The sequence below is a fragment of the Phaseolus vulgaris genome, chromosome 3 (assembly GCF_051622355.1).
Source record: "Phaseolus vulgaris cultivar YP4 chromosome 3, ASM5162235v1, whole genome shotgun sequence".
NCBI lineage: Eukaryota > Viridiplantae > Streptophyta > Magnoliopsida > Fabales > Fabaceae > Phaseolus > Phaseolus vulgaris.
The window spans coordinates 41,035,898-41,054,423 of NC_143500.1; positions in this window are offsets into that span (position 1 = coordinate 41,035,898).

Sequence of the window (18,526 nt, forward strand, 5' to 3'; positions counted from 1 at the left end):
GTAAGTTCATAAATTAAGTTCATAAATTTATTTTTGTTGTTATAAAATATTTTAATAATGAATTATAGTTTTTGGTGTGTGAAAGTTTGAAGATTTTTTAATAGGTAATATCTATAATTTGTTGTATTTTAAATAGAAAAGCTAAAAAATATAAATTTGTGTTAAATTTATATTTATTATATTTATTTGTTATTTTATATAATTATATATGTTTTGTTGATATTATTATTATTCTCATTATGTATAATTATATGTTATTTGTTATTTTATATATTTTAATAGAATACATGCATTTGGATTTTAATATTTGAATAATGATTTATAATTTTTTGTGTGTGAAAGTTTGAAGATTTTTTAATAGGTAATATCTATAATTTTTTTGTATTTTAAATAAAAAAGCTAAAAAATATAAATTTGTGTTAAATTTATATTTATTATATTTATTTGTTATTTTATATAATTATATATGTTTTGTTGAAATTATTATTATTCTCATTATTTATAATTATATGTTATTTGTTATTTTATATATTTTAATAGAATACATGCACTTGGATAAAATATAAGAATACAAGAATTTTACATGATTCAACACAAATTAGTGAAAACAAGAACTGTATTAGGGATCAATAATTAGTGAAAGACAATTGCTTTTATTGGAGTGAGTATAAGTAACTGTTTAAAAAAAATAATGAACAAGAATAATTGGGATAAATAATTTATTTTGTCAAAAAGGTATAAATATTTTATACCATTTATCTGAAGAAGAATTTCTGATATGATTTTTAAAGTAATTATAAATGAATATTGAATAATGGATTTTTTTTCTTTAGGTAGTTCAATTCTTTTTCGAATTTTTCAAAATGGGCAAAACAATTCGTAAATGGATAAATCATCAATGTAAAATACGTTGTGAAATAGAATACTAAAATCGCCTATGTTGTATACTTTCTTTTAAAAAAATTATATATGAAATTGTATATGCAATAACAAATTTTTAAAAAATATTCAAAAATCTAGAATTCTTGTATTATATACTATTTTTAGTTAAAATCGTATATACGTTTTAAGATTTTTAGTATATAATAATTTTAATCCACGTTTTTAATATTTAAAATTAAAAAATTAAAAATAATGGAAATTAAATAAGATTAATTTATTTATTATTTATAAATTTTTCTATATATATAATTAAAGAAAATTGTTTTCTTTTAATTTTTTTTAACAGAAAACTTTTGTAAATATAATCAATGGTTAAATTTTTAGAAAATAATTTTTTATTATATATAAACAACAATTAAATACATTAAAAAACATTAATTCTTAACAAAATTAATTATGTAATACTTTAATAATATAAAATAATATAAGTTAATTATTTTTAAAAAATTATTAAAGTAAATTTAATTCATAATAAAAGTTTAGTTGGTAAAATCCTAAATTTAAAATAAAACAGAAATTTTAATCGAAAAACTAAAATAAAGAAGATTAATCGAAAACTTTAATGGCAATAGCAATTTATTATATTGTAGCTTTTATACCTATATACACCACCAGTTATTAAGTTCTATTATGTATATAATTACAAATGATTTTATAAAAATTCAGTCATTCTTAGTTTAAATAATAAAAAAATGTTATAAAAGCTTATTTAGTTAAAAAAATATATTTTAAGAAATACTAATTTTCTTTATTTTTTAAAATTTTAAATATTAAAACCGAATATTAAAATTATTATATATTAAAAAATAAAAACGTATATTTTATATACGATGTTAACTAAAATTGATGATTTTGGTATTATAAAACGTATTTCACATCGGTAATTTACTCATTTATGAAAAAAAAATCATTTTGAAAAATTTGAAAAAAAAATGCACTACCTAAGAAAAAAAAAACCTTTTGAAGTAAAAATATCTTTAAGTGCCTATAGTTTTTCTTTTTAAATGTATTAAGTAAGTTTTATTAAAGTATGTCAATTTTGGTAACTAACTTTTTTCGACCTTAGAAGTATAAAAAAATATTATAAAAACATGTCTTTTAATATTTTTAGTTTTTTTAATATATGGTTGTAGACATGATAATCGTTTTTAATTTTAGACAAAAATATATCCAATTTATTAAAACATAAAGCTCAACTCAATATATATCCGTTAAACATAATCAAATTCAATTTTATTTCACCATTTACTGTTTTGATAGGTTCGAGTTGTTTGGTTTTAATATATTTGTAGAAACATACGCATATTAAACAAGCTCAGAAAAAAGTTGTAAAGGATTTGTAAAGTTTGGATTATACTAACATGATAAATGCAAAACTGAGATGAAAATGCGTATTGCGGGAGATGGTTGTAGGTGTTGTGGCCTCAATCCAATCGGTGAAAAAGAGGCCCTATGTAGAAGACAAAAGCGCTTGCACTTTGGATCAAAAGAGGGGTTGCAATATCAACACAATAAACTAACCATGATGAACATAAAAAGGGTCTTGATGAACCCTAAGTCTAAAGATGCACAAGAAGAAGATAAACTGATACGAAGGTAAGGAGAAAAATATTAATTCCAGGGTATACACTTATAAAAAAGGGAGCATGAGCCAAAAGACATGGGCCAAAGAAATAAACAAAAACTAACAACCCATATAACAACCCAAACCAAATAACTACCCACTTTATCACCCCACTCAAGCTGGGTGTAAATATTTTTCATTCCCAGCTTGGATTTAAGTTGAGTAAACAGAGCTGGAGCAAGAAGTTTTGTGAATATGTCGGCAATTTGTAGAGAATATGAAATTGGAAGTAGTTTGAGAAACCCAGTAGTGACCTTTTCTCTGACAATATGATAGTCGATTTCAATGTGCTTGGTACGCTCATGAAAGATTGGATTGGAAGCGATTTGGATAGCAGATTGATTGTCACAAAAAAGAGTGGCTGGTTGAGTGTATGAAATTCCAAGATCTTGGAGAATGAAAGTAAGCCACTATAACTCACAAGTGGTAGTGGCAAGTGCCCTGTTATAGATTTTCTGGTGTCAGTCCGAATCACTGTAGGCACGTAGATGAATGGGGCTGTTGCGGTGAAGGAAGATACCAGAACCCGGATTGCCTTTGAGGTAAAGGAGAACACGAAAAACAGCTTGTTGATGAGCTTTAGTTGGAGAAGAGAGAATGTGGCTGAGGTTGTTTACACTGAAAGTGATGTCTGGTCTTGTGTTAGTAAGATAAATAAGTTTGCCAATCAGACGACGATATGTGGAAGAGTCTTTCTCAGAAAGGAGAGTGCCTTCAGAAGATTTCAATCAAGAGGAGTGGATCATTGGAGTGGGCACTGGAGCATAATCTAACATTCATGGAGAAGATCCAGAACATACTTTCGTTGATTGAGATGTAAACCACTGTTGTTTCGAGCAACTTCAAGTCCTAGAAAGTATGTGAGATCTCCAAGATTCTTGATCTTGAATTGTTGATGTAGTGTGGCAGTAATGTGATTGATTTCCTCGATATTGTTTCCAGTAAGTACAAGATCATCAACATAGACAAGGATAGCAGTTAGTTTAATATTGTTTGTATCTTGTTTCAAAAAAAGGGAATGATCGACAGATGATAAGATATAATTATGGAAAATGAGAAAAGATGATAACTTAGCATACCACTGCCTACCAGCTTGGCGAAGTCCATAAAGGGATCGTTGAAGTTTGCAAACATGTTGAGATGTAGGGATATATAAGTTAGGAGGTGGTTGCATATAAACTTCTTCGTGTAGATCGCCATGTAAAAAGGCGTTGTTGACATCTAGTTGCTTTAAATACCAGTCATTAGCAGTGGCAACCGCAAGCAAGAGTCGTAAGGTAGTGAGCTTGGCGACAGGAGCGAATGTATCGAGAAAATCAAGACCTTCGAGTTGAGTATAACCCTTGGCCACTTAGCATGCCTTGTAGCGATCAAGAGTGCCATCAAATTTGTGTTTGATTTTGTAGACCCGTCTACAACCTATTGTTGTTTTCCCTTCGGGAAGAGGGATGAGCTACTAGGTATGATTGGTAGTAAGAGCATCAAGCTCTTCTTGCACTGCTTGCTGCCAACAGTCGTGCTTGGAAGCCTCATTATAATTTCGAGGCTCTGTGTGTGAGGATATAGAAAGAACAATGTTTTTAAAAGTAGATGATAAAGCTGAATAAGAAAGAAACTTGTGAATAGGGTATTTAGAACTTACATTGCTTGCATTTGGTATTTGAGTATGGAAATCTTCTAACTACGTGGGTGGTCTTCGTGGTCTATTGGACCGTCTAGGTGGTGTTCCAGGTACGGTTTGAATAAGAGAATTATCCTCATGTGGAGTTGTATCCTTATGTAAAACAGTGTCCTTAGGTGTAGTATTTTCAGATTCAAAAGTAAGATCATAATTTGTATCATATAATTCGAAGGTATAGGTAAAAACAAACTGTTGGGACTGTCATTTTTATCATTTTTCGACATGTATGGAAAATGATTTTCGTAAAAGACTGTGTGCCTTGAGATCTCAATACGATGATATTTTAGATTTAAGAAAATATATCCCTTTGTATGAGCTGGAAATCCAAGAAAAATGTCATGCACAGACCTATCATCTAACTTTTTTCTATGTGCAGTAAGAGTGCTAGACTAACAAAGACATCCAAAAACACGTAAATTAGATATATCACAAGGTTTATCATGTAGCTTCACATATGGGGCAATGTTTTGCAGCAATGGAGTAGGAGTACAATTAATAAGATAAGTAGCATGTTGAACAGCAAAATCCCAAAAAAGAGAAAGTAGATGAGCTTGAAAGATTAAAGCACGAGTGATATTTAAAAGTTGTTGGTGCTTGCGCTCAACAATGCCATTTTGTTTAGGTGTTTCAATGCATGTTGTTTGGTGAATAATACCTTTGGAGGAAAAGAAATCTTTCATAGAAAATTCAGAACCATTGTCCGTACGAATGATTTTAGCAGTAGTATGAAAATGATTTTCAATATAGGCAATAAAACTAACAATCTTTTGTCTAACTTCAGATTTTGCATGTAAAAGAAAAGTGCAAGTATAACGAGAAAAGTCATCTACAACAGTCAAACAATATTTGAAACCTTGCATAGAATTGATAGAACAAGGACCCCAAATGTCCATGTGTATAAAATCAAATACAACTGTAGTTTTCGAAGTGCTTAAAGTAAAAGGGAGTTTCTTTTGTATGGCACGATTGTAAATATCACACAAATGTATTTTTCAAAAGAAATAAAAGGATATTGAGTTCTCAACGCATGTAATCTTTCATCAGAAAGATGTCCCAGTCTATAGTGCCACAAATTAAAGTCCTTAGAAATGTAATGAATAGAAGGAACAATATTAAGCGTGGCAGAAAAAAGAAAAATGGCAGAATTAAACATGTACAAGCCAGCTTTGGCACTAACTAAACCAATCTTCTCTTGAGTTATGATGTCATGTATAATACAGTGGGTAGAGAAAAAGATCAAAATGGCAGTTCAGATGTAGACAAAGTTTGGAAGTAGAAATCAAATTGAAAGAAAATTGAGGTACATACAAAACATCTTTAAAAAATAACTTTTTATTGAAAATGACAGTTCCAGAGTAGGTTTGATTTTCCTATAAGCAATAAGAGCTGATAAAACAGTGCATACATGATCTGTTGCTCCAGAGTCAAGAATCCAGACATTTTCAGTTTTAATTGCAGAATTTAAAATGGTATTACCCGTTGAAGATTGCTAAAAAAATTTGTGATTTGGATCTGCAGAGAAGGATCCCACTTGATTTATTTGGGCAACACCACTGTTGCAATTTTGTTTGAACATCTCAGATAAGATTTGATATTGTTGAGCTGTAAAAGGACTATCTCTGTGTTCCTGTTCTTTTGCACAATGCTCAGAAAAACTATCATCAGCAACAACAATCATATTATTAGCTTGGTTATGTTGACCATTACCATAAAACCTATATCCAGCAAGATAGTCATGTTTCTTGTAGCAAGATTCAATGGTATGACCACTTCTATTACAATAGGTACAATGTTTTCTATTTCCACTATTTTTTAGGGTTCTATTATCTTGACTGGGAAAGCCAATTTTTCTAAAACATGCATTCTCAGAATGTCCAAATTTACCACAAAAGGTACAAACAGCAGAAGTATTCATATGTTTAGTGTTAGCACTATTGATATTCGAAACAGGATGAGTGCTAGCTAATTCTTGTTGAACCACAAGGGATAAAATTTTCGTTATAGAGGGAACAAGATCCATCAGCAAGACATGGGATCGAATGTTGTGATATTGATCGTTTAGACCCCTAAGAAACTGCATAGCTTGATCCTCACATTTTCTTTGACATATGATAGAAGCAACAGTACATGTATCTTGATGAATACACAGAGGATTAGGCCTAAAGTTGTCTAATTCATCCCAAATAATCCTCAACTTAGTAAAATAATATGTCACTGATAGATCACCTTGGTTTAAAGAAGCAACCTCAAATTGTAAATCAGAAACCCTAGACAAATTACCCTGAATACCTAACTTTCAAATCATTCCAAATATCCATAGCTTTTTCCATTCATACAATACTTTGTCTATTGGGTATAGAGACAGAGTGGACTAACCAAGACGCTACCATATTGTTACACCTGTACCAGGAAGGGTAAGAGGAGTGATCCTTTGCCGGATAAGGGTGCGTTCCAAGAATGGTAATTCGAAGGTTCTAGCAGCGGCGACACCAACAGTGTGGCTAGATTTTCGCTAGGATGCAAGTACATGTAACTTCCGGCTGATGGGGTCGACTGTTTCGTTTGAGTGGAGGAGGAAGGGGTTTTATTTTGTTCTTCCGCCATATCTGTAAGGAAAAACAATAAGAAAAAGAAAAATTAGAAAAGCGAGAATCAGAAACTGATTGAGAAAGAACAAGAGATTGAAACAAGAAAATCAGAGTTACGCAACAAAGCTCTTCAATTGAAGAGCTCTGATACCATAACATGATCAATGCAAAAATGAGATGAAAATGCGCCTTGCGGGAGATGGTTGTAGGTGTTGTGGCCTCAATCCAATCGGTGAAAAAGAGACCCTGTGTAGAAGACAAAAACGCTTGCACTTTGGATCAAAAGAGGGACTGCAATATCAACACAGTAAACAAACCAAAATGAACAGAAAAAAGGTCTTGATGAACCCTAAGTCTAAAGATGCACAAGAAGAAGATAAACTGATACGAAGGTAAGGACAAAAATATTATTTACTTCAGTAACTTAGTTGTAATTACAGGGATACACTTATAAAAAGGGAAGTATAGACCAAAAATATGAGAAAAAAATAAACAAAAACTAATAATCCAAACCAAATAACTACCCACTTTATCGCATATAAATCAATATTTATCAACATAAACTAAACTTTTCTTTCAGAGGAACTAAACTTTCTTATTTCTCTATGATAATATACGTACATCGAACACATACTGAAAACCATACTTAAGGAGTTATTGTGATTTAGATTGAGATATGCAAATGAAATAGATATTTTTTACCAATGTAATATAATTTTATATCATAATTAACAAAATAGATAAATTTTGTTATGATTCTGTTATAATTGAATTTTGAAAGATGGTACAGTTAAATTCATTAAAATCATATAAATATATAACAAAATGACATTTTAATAATTAAAAAAAATCCAATAAAATAATAAATGAAAGTAGTTCATGATGTGTTAAATTTTAATTTGTTTTGAAAGTGAGTTAAATTGATTAAGTGACTTAAATTGAATCATGGGTGATGCATTGGAAAGAGAGACAAAAAAACATTATTGATATGGCAGGAACAGGACCTATTGTTGAAGCTGTCTGTCACAACAAATGACTGTGTCGGTGCAAGGTTGGAGTCTGCACTCCATCAATTATCAAACTGTCACCCCACTTTCTAAGAACTGTTCTTGTTTTGATTCGCATCACTTTTTTCTATCTTTTTTAACATGATATTTTAAATTATTATTGCCTAACACTAACTAACATATTCCACTTTATAGTGTGGTTGCTCATTACTTTTTATTTATTTATTTGATGAACAATGACTATTTAACTACTAAATTTTTTAATTTTTAAATACTAATTAAGTTACTGTAATTAATTAGATTTTTTATTATAATTTTTTTTTATTTTAGACATCATTTTACATCTCATTTCAATCAAGCTGACATTTTAAATAAAACGATCATTTAGCATCATACTGAAACAAATATTATTAAAAAAAATATTAAAATATGAGGATCAAACCAAAATTCATAATAAAAAATTCTAAAATCATGAAAATCTATTATATCAATAAAAAATTCATTTATAAGTACACATTGTCTTATACCTTTTAATTAGAATTCTTTAGTGGTAGAATATGTGCCACAATACTCTACATAATTTCTTTTGGACGTTTCAACAGCTTATAAGACTCAAATTAGTGGCAGTGGTAATAACTTTTTTTTTTCATTTTCCAATTTGGTAGTAGTCAAGGCGGCTTATACTTATTTTTTAAATATAAATATAAATATATATTTATATTTATTTTTTTGTTTTTATCTATTTCCATCTTCATCTTCATGTATATTTGTAAATTTGTAGTACTTGTTGAATATTGTTTATTATATTAATTAAGTAATTTTAAAAAATTACAATGAAATGATTTAACAATATTAAGGATTTAACGTTAAAATCACACACATTTCTTTTATTTTATATTAAACATAAAGAAAAAAATTACATAAATCTTAAAATAGAATATAAAATACACATTCAATAACAAGACAAGTGTACATATTTATTAATATTTGTAAATTTCAATCACCGAATATTAAATTCTGATTTGAATATTAGAGAACCTTTTTAGTATATCTTTCTTTTATCGATAATCAACCAAAATAATAATAATGAAAAAAAATTAAAAAAAAAATAAATACCATTCATCAATAATAAAATGAGGCTTTCTCTTTTCATAAAATAAAAACCATTATATTAACTCTAAGACATTTATGAGAAATTGGCAAAGGTTCCAAGCCTACAAAAATCATAGACATATATTTAAAGCTTGTGCTGACTTATTTTGCACACTTATCATAGAGAAGTATAATGTGATTTACGTATCATCTTTCCATTCAATAACTTCTTTATTGGTACTAACCAATACAATCTTTAAAACTTTGCTTTTCAATTCATTTTTTTTTTTTTGCTAATTAGTGGTAATTATAAAATAAAACAAACTCCATAGTCAACTTGTCTCTTAACTCAATATGTTGCTGTATTTCCTATTATTTGTCATACACATGTTCTTCAAAATTAGGCACATACTTCTATTTTATCCATATAAGATGGTTTTGCCAATAGTTTTCTTCAAAATAATCTCACAAATATGAAATTAATCGTTTTATGGCTACAGAATATTAAAACTTTGAGGATAATTTATTTAAGGTTTTCAATCATTTTTATGTCCCAAATCTATTATTTATTTTTATTTTGAGTACCTAATACTGTTTTTTAAATATATATCTATTAAATTAAATATTTTGATTTAAGTTTATTTTCTAGAAATGTATGTCATACTATCTAAAATAGAAATTATATATTTAATATACTTATGTATGTCATATTATGTAATAACATTTTTAATAACTTTTGTATGATATTTTTTTTCCATCACATCATTTATATTTCTTTCTTCTCTTCTTCGTGCTCATATTATAAAATAATAATACAAATTTTATTATGCAAATATATTCATTCTGTATATTGCAAATTTTATTATTCTGGATTGACGTCAGGGTAAATTCAGGTTTCTGTATATTTATTCTTTTTTCATTGGGTATTGGGGCTTTTTTAGGCTCAATTCCCTATCTAGCACCATTTACATCTTTATTTCCCTATCTAGTACCCTTTTGTTTTTATTTCCCTATCTAGCACCCTTTTGTTTTTATTTCCCTATCTAGCACTCTTTTATTTTTTATTTCCCTATCTAGCACTATTTTAAAAATAAATAAATAAATAATAAATTATTATTTTTTTAATAATTTTAATTTTGAATGCATTAAAAAATAAATATTTTTAATGTTTAAAACAATTATAAATATAATTAATGAATAAATAAATGAGTTTTTACAAAAAAAAAGTAATAAATTAAAAATGTTTAGTTTAAAATTATTTTTTAAAAAAATGAAGAAAATAAAAAATTAAACTCTACAACAACATAAAAGTTGAATCTATAAACATAAATTAGTATTTATTTTTATTATTATTGCTTATGTAATCATATTAATTTCAAGTAAAAAAATACAGGACATATTTATAAAAAAAAAAACAAAGTCAATTAGTATTAATTAATAGTGGACACATAAATAATATTGAAGTGTTTACCTAAATGCAAAATTCTAAAAAAAACTAATACAAATGTTACACTTAATGCTTAAAAATGAGATCAAAAAAATAAGTATAGTAAATAAAAACAGCAACAATAAAATAAAAACAAAAAATAGATATAAATAAAGAATGACAGAAAAAAAAAACTAAAAACATAAAAGATATAAAATAAAGGCAAAACAAAATAAGATAAAGATAAAAGATATAAAAAAAATTCAAACAAGATAAAGATAAGAGATATAAGGCAATATTAAATAAGTATATGTTGATCATAAAAAGGAAAATAAATAAAAGATGATCATTCATTTGATATTTTCTTCAGTGGTACATTAAATAGTTTGTGCAAAATGAAACATAATTAATGACGAGAATTGCACAATCTAGTAATTTTTTTTATAATTTTAATTTTGAATGCATTAAAAAAAATATTTTTAGTATTTAAAATAGTTAGAAATATAATTAATGAATAAAAACATAAATAGAAATAAATAAAGAATGGCAGAAAAAATAATAATAACTAGAAACATATTAAATTAATGATCATCTCTCATTTATTTTCCTTTTTATGATCAATATATACTTATTTAGTATCGTCTTATATCTATTATATTTATCTTGTTTTGATTTATTTGATTTTTTTTTATATCTTTTATCTTTATCTTATTTTGTTTTTCCTTTATTTTATACCTTTTATGTTTTTAGTTATTATTATTTTTTCTGCAATCTTTATTTATTTATTTATGGTTTTTGTTTTTATTTTATTGTTGTTGTTTTTATTTTCTAGACTTATTTATTTTTACATTTTTTTCTTCTCATTTTTAAGCATTAAGTGTAACATTTGTATTAGTTTTTTTTAGAATTTTGCATTTAGGTAAACACTTCAATATTATTTATTAATTAATACTATTTGACTTTGGTTTTTTTTATAAATATGTCCTCTATTTTTTACTTGAAATTAACATGATTACATCATCAATAATAATAAAAATAAATACTAATGTATGTTTATAGATTCAACTTTTATGTTGTTGTAGAGTTTAATTTTTTATTTTCTTCATTTAAAAATAATAATTTTAAACTAAACATTTTTAATTTATTACTTTTTTGTTTTTATTTTGTAAAAACTCATTTATTTATTCATTAATTATATTTCTAATTATTTTAAACATTAAAAATATTTATTTTTTAATGCATTAAGTGTAGCATTTGCATTAGCTTTTTTTTAGAATTTTGCATTTAGGGTAGACACTTCAATATTATTTATGTGTTCACTATTCATTAATACTAATTGACTTTGGTTTTTTAATAATTATGTCCTGTATTTTTTACTTGAAATTAACATGATTATATCATTAATAATAATAAAAATAAATACTAATTTATGTTTATAGATTCAACTTTTATGTTGTTGTATAGTTTAATTTTTTATTTTCTTATTTTTAAAAAAAATAATTTTAAACTAAACATTTTTAATTTATTACTTTTTTATTTTTATTTTGTAAAAATTCATTTATTTATTCATTAATTATATTTCTAATTATTTTAAACATTAAAAATATTTATTTTTTAATGCATTCAAAAATTAAAATTATTAAAAAAATAATAATTTATTATTTATTTATTTATTTTTAAAATGGTGCTAGATAGGGAAATAAAAAATAAAAGAGTGCTAGATAGAGAAATAAAAACAAAAGGGTGCTAGATAGGGAAATAAAAACAAAAGCGTGCTAGATACGGAAATAAAAACAAAAGGGTGCTAGATAGGGAAATAAAGATGTAAATGGTGCTAGATAGGGAATTGAGCCGCTTTTTGACCATCATGGGTTTTTTTTTTATCAAAATGGAGTCCTTTTAAAAAAATTACAAATTTAGACAAGTCGTGCCAATTCGGCACGACTTTATATGCACAAATCGTCTCAATTTGACACGACTTTGTCATGTCATACTGAAGTCGTGTCAATTTGACACGATTTCTGCCCTGTCATACTGAAGTCGTGCCAACACGTCATAATTTATTATTTTTTAAAATTTTATTGTTTATATATTGGGTAGTAAGTTATGTAATGTTAAAAATTAATTTGATACATAATTTTCTAAAAGTGTTAGTTTTAAGGAATAAAAAACTGGATAATCGTGTATGGATCATGTTTGACGGTAATGTAATACAATAACTTGATTATTTGATTAATTAAAAAATAAACAAAATTGTTATTGAATTTGGAAATAAATAGATAAATAAAAATTTATTGTATTTGGAAAATAAATAGAGAATTATTGTTGTGAATTAGTAAAATAAATATCTTGAAAAGTAATGATTATAAGTGATGACACGGGTCAAATCAGCTAATATTGTAATTTTTTTTAAACAGATTCTATTTTGATGGAAAAAAAAATAACCTCATCATGGTCAAAAATCTGTTATTAGATTGCTATAATGAATTTATGATCTCTGACCAATAAAAAATGGTATTTGCATGTCTTTTTAAGTTTATATTCATCTGAAATTCTTTTCCACTACATTTGCCATATTGGAATGAATGAAGGAGCATGATGAATTTGAGGCTCTAGTGGGATATTTGATTCGTCTCATGTCTGATAGATGACGTAATGCCTTTGGAGCTCCAGTGACAGTATCTCTAGGGTCTTTGCAGCCTCCTGTATGTTCTAAATCCTTATTTAAATCCTTATTTAGTTTCATCAGGTGTACACATTCTTTTATATTTTATATTTTCGCTTTGTTTGGATTAGAGGGTGAGGGGAGTGGAAGTGTGAAAAAATTGAGGTTGTTTGGATTTGAGTATGTTAGAGTAGATGTCTGAAGAAAGTTTATTGAAATTTGCGAGTGATGTGATGGTTGTAAGAATATTATAAATTATTTTGAATAGTAAAATTTGTAAGATTACAAATTTACCCTTGTATAAAAAAGAAGAATAAATAATGAAGAATCATTTTCATATTTTAGTTAATTAAAATAATTTTAAGTTTCATTTATAAATAAAAAAAAATGTAAAATTGAAAGAAACCATGAATTATAATTTTAAATTTAAGTATAATTTGATTATTTAACATTTTATTTATTTTATTTTATTTTTTACTTAACTGAATTTATTTACATAATTTTAATATTATATATGAATTTTTAAATTATGTTATGTTATATATATACAAATATATAAAAAATTAATTTTAATAATGATTTTCATTATTATGAATAGCAAAATGAATATATTTTAAAAAGAAAATAGATATTTAGAATATAACATGAATATAAATTAAATATATAATATAAATTCATTACATTTAATCCGGAAAGAGATATAAAGATATGTTAATTTGTTTGTAATTTTGAAATTATGTAAAAATGAAGAACATAATAATGTTAATTAGAAAAAGAAAAGACATCCCCAGTAATAACATTTTAATTCTTCTTGTGGAGACCTTCAAACGGTTTTCTATAAGACATATCTTATTCCGTTGTATGATAATAATTGTATATTTTTCATCGGCAACGTCTTCAATGCACCATTTGAAAAAATTACATTACATTTAATCCGGAAAGAGATATAAAGATTATGTTAATTTGTTTGTAATTTTGAAATTATGTAAAAATGAAGAACATAATAATGTTAATTAGAAAAAGAAAAGACATCCCCAGTAATAACATTTTAATCCTTCTTGTGGAGACCTTCAAACGGTTTTCTGGAAGACATATCTTATTCCGTTGTATGATAATAATTGTATCTTTTTCATCGGCAACGTCTTCAATGCACCATTTGAAAAAATTACAGCCTATAACCATGCCACTTCTAATCTATTTTCAAGAAAACAATAAAATTGAACAATGAATAAATTTAAAATAGCATTCTTAAGTTTGTATCAAACCTAATTGAATAATTTTTACCTTGTAGTTGGGACAACCCCAAAAAAAATTTCCAGCATTTTTTTTCTGTTGTCGCTATTCTCAAAACAGCAAACTGTCCACAATCACAAATAGGAGCAACGAAGGCACTTGTGCTCCCAGTAGCATGAGTAAAAGTACCACGATTTTGCACACTACAACTAGTAAAACTAGATGACAACGTGTTCTGATACACAGACATTGAATGGCACTTAACCAATGTTGTCAAAGTTTCGTATTAGGGTTTAGGGACACAAATATGATTTATGCATAATAGAAATAAAATGGTAAAAAAGTTGCATTCAAAACAATATGATTATGTAAATAAGTAGCATGAAAAGTAGCATAAAACCTTAATATTAAATAACAATTGTCAATGGTCAACATAAAAAATAACAATAACAATTCATTAATGTTCAACATGAAAATTAGAAATAAAAATAACAATGACAATAACATAATGATAACACAATCAATGGCCTTGATGACATCGAATGTCATTCAGAGTATCCTCAATTGGATTCATCCTTTGATCAACCCTGTCAATTGGGGTATTCATGCTTTGTATCCCAAACAAAATTTGGATTAACAATTCGGTTTGATGGGGGATTGCCGCCTCAGGTTGACCACCTTCAACATCTTGTGTTGGCAATTCATCCTTTTCAACATCTTCTTCGTGTGCACGGTGAGGCCTACCAAGTTGCCATACGCCATTGACCTGGAATATATTTAATTTTGTCATACTTTTTTTCCCAAAGTAATGATTTCAGCCTAGCATTATTGCTTGTTCATTCGACAAGTCGAAGCCATACACCTGCAAGATCCTCGTTATCAAATTTGCAAATGGGAGAGGCATCTTGTTATCCCGACATTTGATGATGTGTTGCATGATGTAATGAGGCCAATTAATGAGTACATTATTTTTTTATTAACCACAACATAAAAATATCTTTATTCAGAAGTTGTGCAAAGTTGCTTCCACGAGGGCACAAGATATGCACCCATGTGTAATGCAACAGTCAGTCATTCATTTTCAGACTACCGACATTTCTGAGATTTTTACCTTCAACATCTTCACGAATCATGGACGATAAAATTCAGTTCCTCAGGGATCGTCTCAGGGTTAACTTAAGACCGTCATACTATAGATGAGCAATGGTCATCCAATCCATTTCTTTAATGTGTATCATCCTTCCGCAAATCTCAATGGCAAGGTGACCAACATGTGTGATTTTTACATTTGTATAAAATACTCTCACCAAGTCCTCATAATACGGAAGATTAATTCCAAGTAAAGGTTGTAAACCTTGCCAATTCAAAACATTTTGGAATTCAAATCCTGGAGCAGCAAAAAATGGAGTATCCATAACTTTTTGTGGTAATACTGGTCTTGCGTGAAACTTTTTTCAAACACCACCATTTGACGTCTTGTACTAAAGTATCTTTTATAATCAAGAACTTGTTCAATCCTCGTTGCTGGCTGAGGAGGAAAAACAACATCTTCTGCTAGAGATTTACCCATATGGGTTATGTTACGTTTCTGGGATGATGATGCCATGTATAATGCAATTACTACAATAAATAACTAAACCGAAGTTAACATAATATCATAAACATAATGGAAGGTCTTTTCAAACCCAATAGTACAAGTTCACAAAGGAAAATATTACATGGCCAATGAAAGTACAAGTTCACAAAGAAAAATATTACATGTCCAATAATAAACAAACACAGTCAAATATTACATGTCCAATAATTAAAGGTAACGCCGACATACAGATATATGAAATCAACGCCTAGTCATAAATCCAAACAACTTTGTCATGCGACGCTCATATGGCATCCCAAATAGTTGCTTAACTCTTCTGGGATGGTCACATAAAAACTCGTAGCATTGATCCATGAGTTGTTCATCCTAAATGTTAAGCTCCACGAGCATTGCCCAAATATCAGACTTTAAGTACTGGCATGAGGCATGGCGTCGATGGTGGTGTACATGCTCAGCATATAGGTCGTTTCTTTGTCTAATTTCGACAGCTATATCTTGAGCTGTCGTTGCCTGTGCACGAGCAATATTCACCAACTGAGAGGCATTTTCATTTCCATCCTTCATTGATGACACGCATTGTTGAAGATTAATATTCAACATTGCAAAATGTTCATCAATGTCGTCTATAGTAGGGGCTTTTCTCTTTGATCCTCGAGATGAGGATGTGCCCGCAGAGCCAACAGACGGCATAGAAGAAGTGTTTGACGGCATAACATTAATAATTCATGTCAAATCTAAAAAAAATATTAACTAAACATTATCAAATTTTATTTCCATTCTGTAAAAATACTATTTACAAATAAAAAACTATTTCTTATAAACAATTTAATTTTTAAAAACTAATAACTATCTACATTTATTATTACAAATTCAAATTTCTTCTCTAAACTTTTTCTCCCTTTTTAAATTACTATAACATTTTTTATAACATTTAATTCTAACATCAATAATTTATGTAAAATAAAAAATAACCCTACATAATACCAATATTCATTTTAAATAAATAAATCTATTCTCTTATAAAAAAAATAACTATGTACATTTATTATTAAAAATATAAACAATATTTATTTAAACTTTTTCAGTTTTCTTTAATTACTACAACATTTTTTTAATTGTTTTAATTATAACATTAATAATTTATGCTAAATATAAAGAAAACCTAAACTTTACAAATTTCTATTTCCATATGTTAATCATTAATTTTATACAAATAAATATTTTTCTTAAATGTTAAAAAAATAATAATTATGTACAAAAATTTAAAAAAAAAATTCAAATAAAGGAATTAGAAACAACATTAATTTACTAACTCATTAACATAATTAATTAAACTAAACCCTAAACAAATTATATTACAAAACAATAATCATCCAAACATAAATATAAAACAGAAATTAAAAACAAAATGTTAACATAAAAAATTAAAAAACCTAAAGAACAGCACAATAGGCATGAAGAACACACCAGGAGAGTACCTGGAAATTAAGCAAATTAAGCAACCCAGAAAATTTCACAAAGCTCACAAAAAATTAGAACATAATCGATTATCTCATCAGTTACAAACAAAGGATAATCGATTATCCAAAAAAATCAAGCATAACCGATTATTGAACAAGGCAAAAAACAGGCTTAATCGATTATCAAAAGCCATAATCGATTATCACAATTTATGAACGCTTAAGATAATTGATTATGTCTTGAATTTTTAACACATAATTGATTATGTGGCCAATGCTTTTTCAGCCATAATCAATTAAGCACCATTGAAGCAAAGATATATGCTCACCTGAGATCAACCAAGCACCTGAGATGACTCAAGCACAACGTTAGTGAACCCCTACCACACACTCTGATGCCTTACTAATCTCTCCAACCCCAATAGAACTCAATACATATGAGGACAAGCTTCGGTTTCTTTGGTTTCTTTGATTAGTGAAACAACTATGCATGGTTTTATATATTGAACAACCAACTTAATGCACACCTACTCCTCACCCACTGCATTCACAGCCTTCAATGGTCAAACGATTCCTAAGCCAAGTCAGGAATCTCATGCTTTGATGTGGCATGCATGCAGGGGGCAGTGGTTTGTCCTGGAATGGAGAGGAGAAAAGAAATGTCACAAGGGTAACTTCCTAGTTGTGACGTGGCCCTCGCTCTGATGATCCCTACTTTCTCTTCAATATGGAGAAGAGCCTAAACCCACTCCACTTTCTCTGCACTTCCTCCCTCACCCGCATTGAATGCTAGAAGCAAACGGGGTGGTACTGAGACTTCCGTCGTCGACAACAATACCACTCCTAGAACCAAACAGGGCCTAAAGGCTCGAAAAAGTTAGTTAACCTTTATCAATAAAAAAGTCGATATACTTTAATAAAACTTACTTAATACATTTTAAAAGAAAAACTATAGGCACTCAAAGATATTTTTACTTCAACGTATTTTTTTCTTAGGTAGTGCAATTTTTTTTCAAATTTTCAAAATGATTTTTTTTTCATAAATGGGTAAATTACCGATGTGAAATACGTTTTATGAATACCAAAATCACCAATTTTAGTTAACATCGTATATAAAATATACGTTTTTAATTTTTTAATATATAATAATTTTAATAAATATTTAAAATTTTTAAAAATAATAAGAAATTAGATAATTTTAATTATTATAG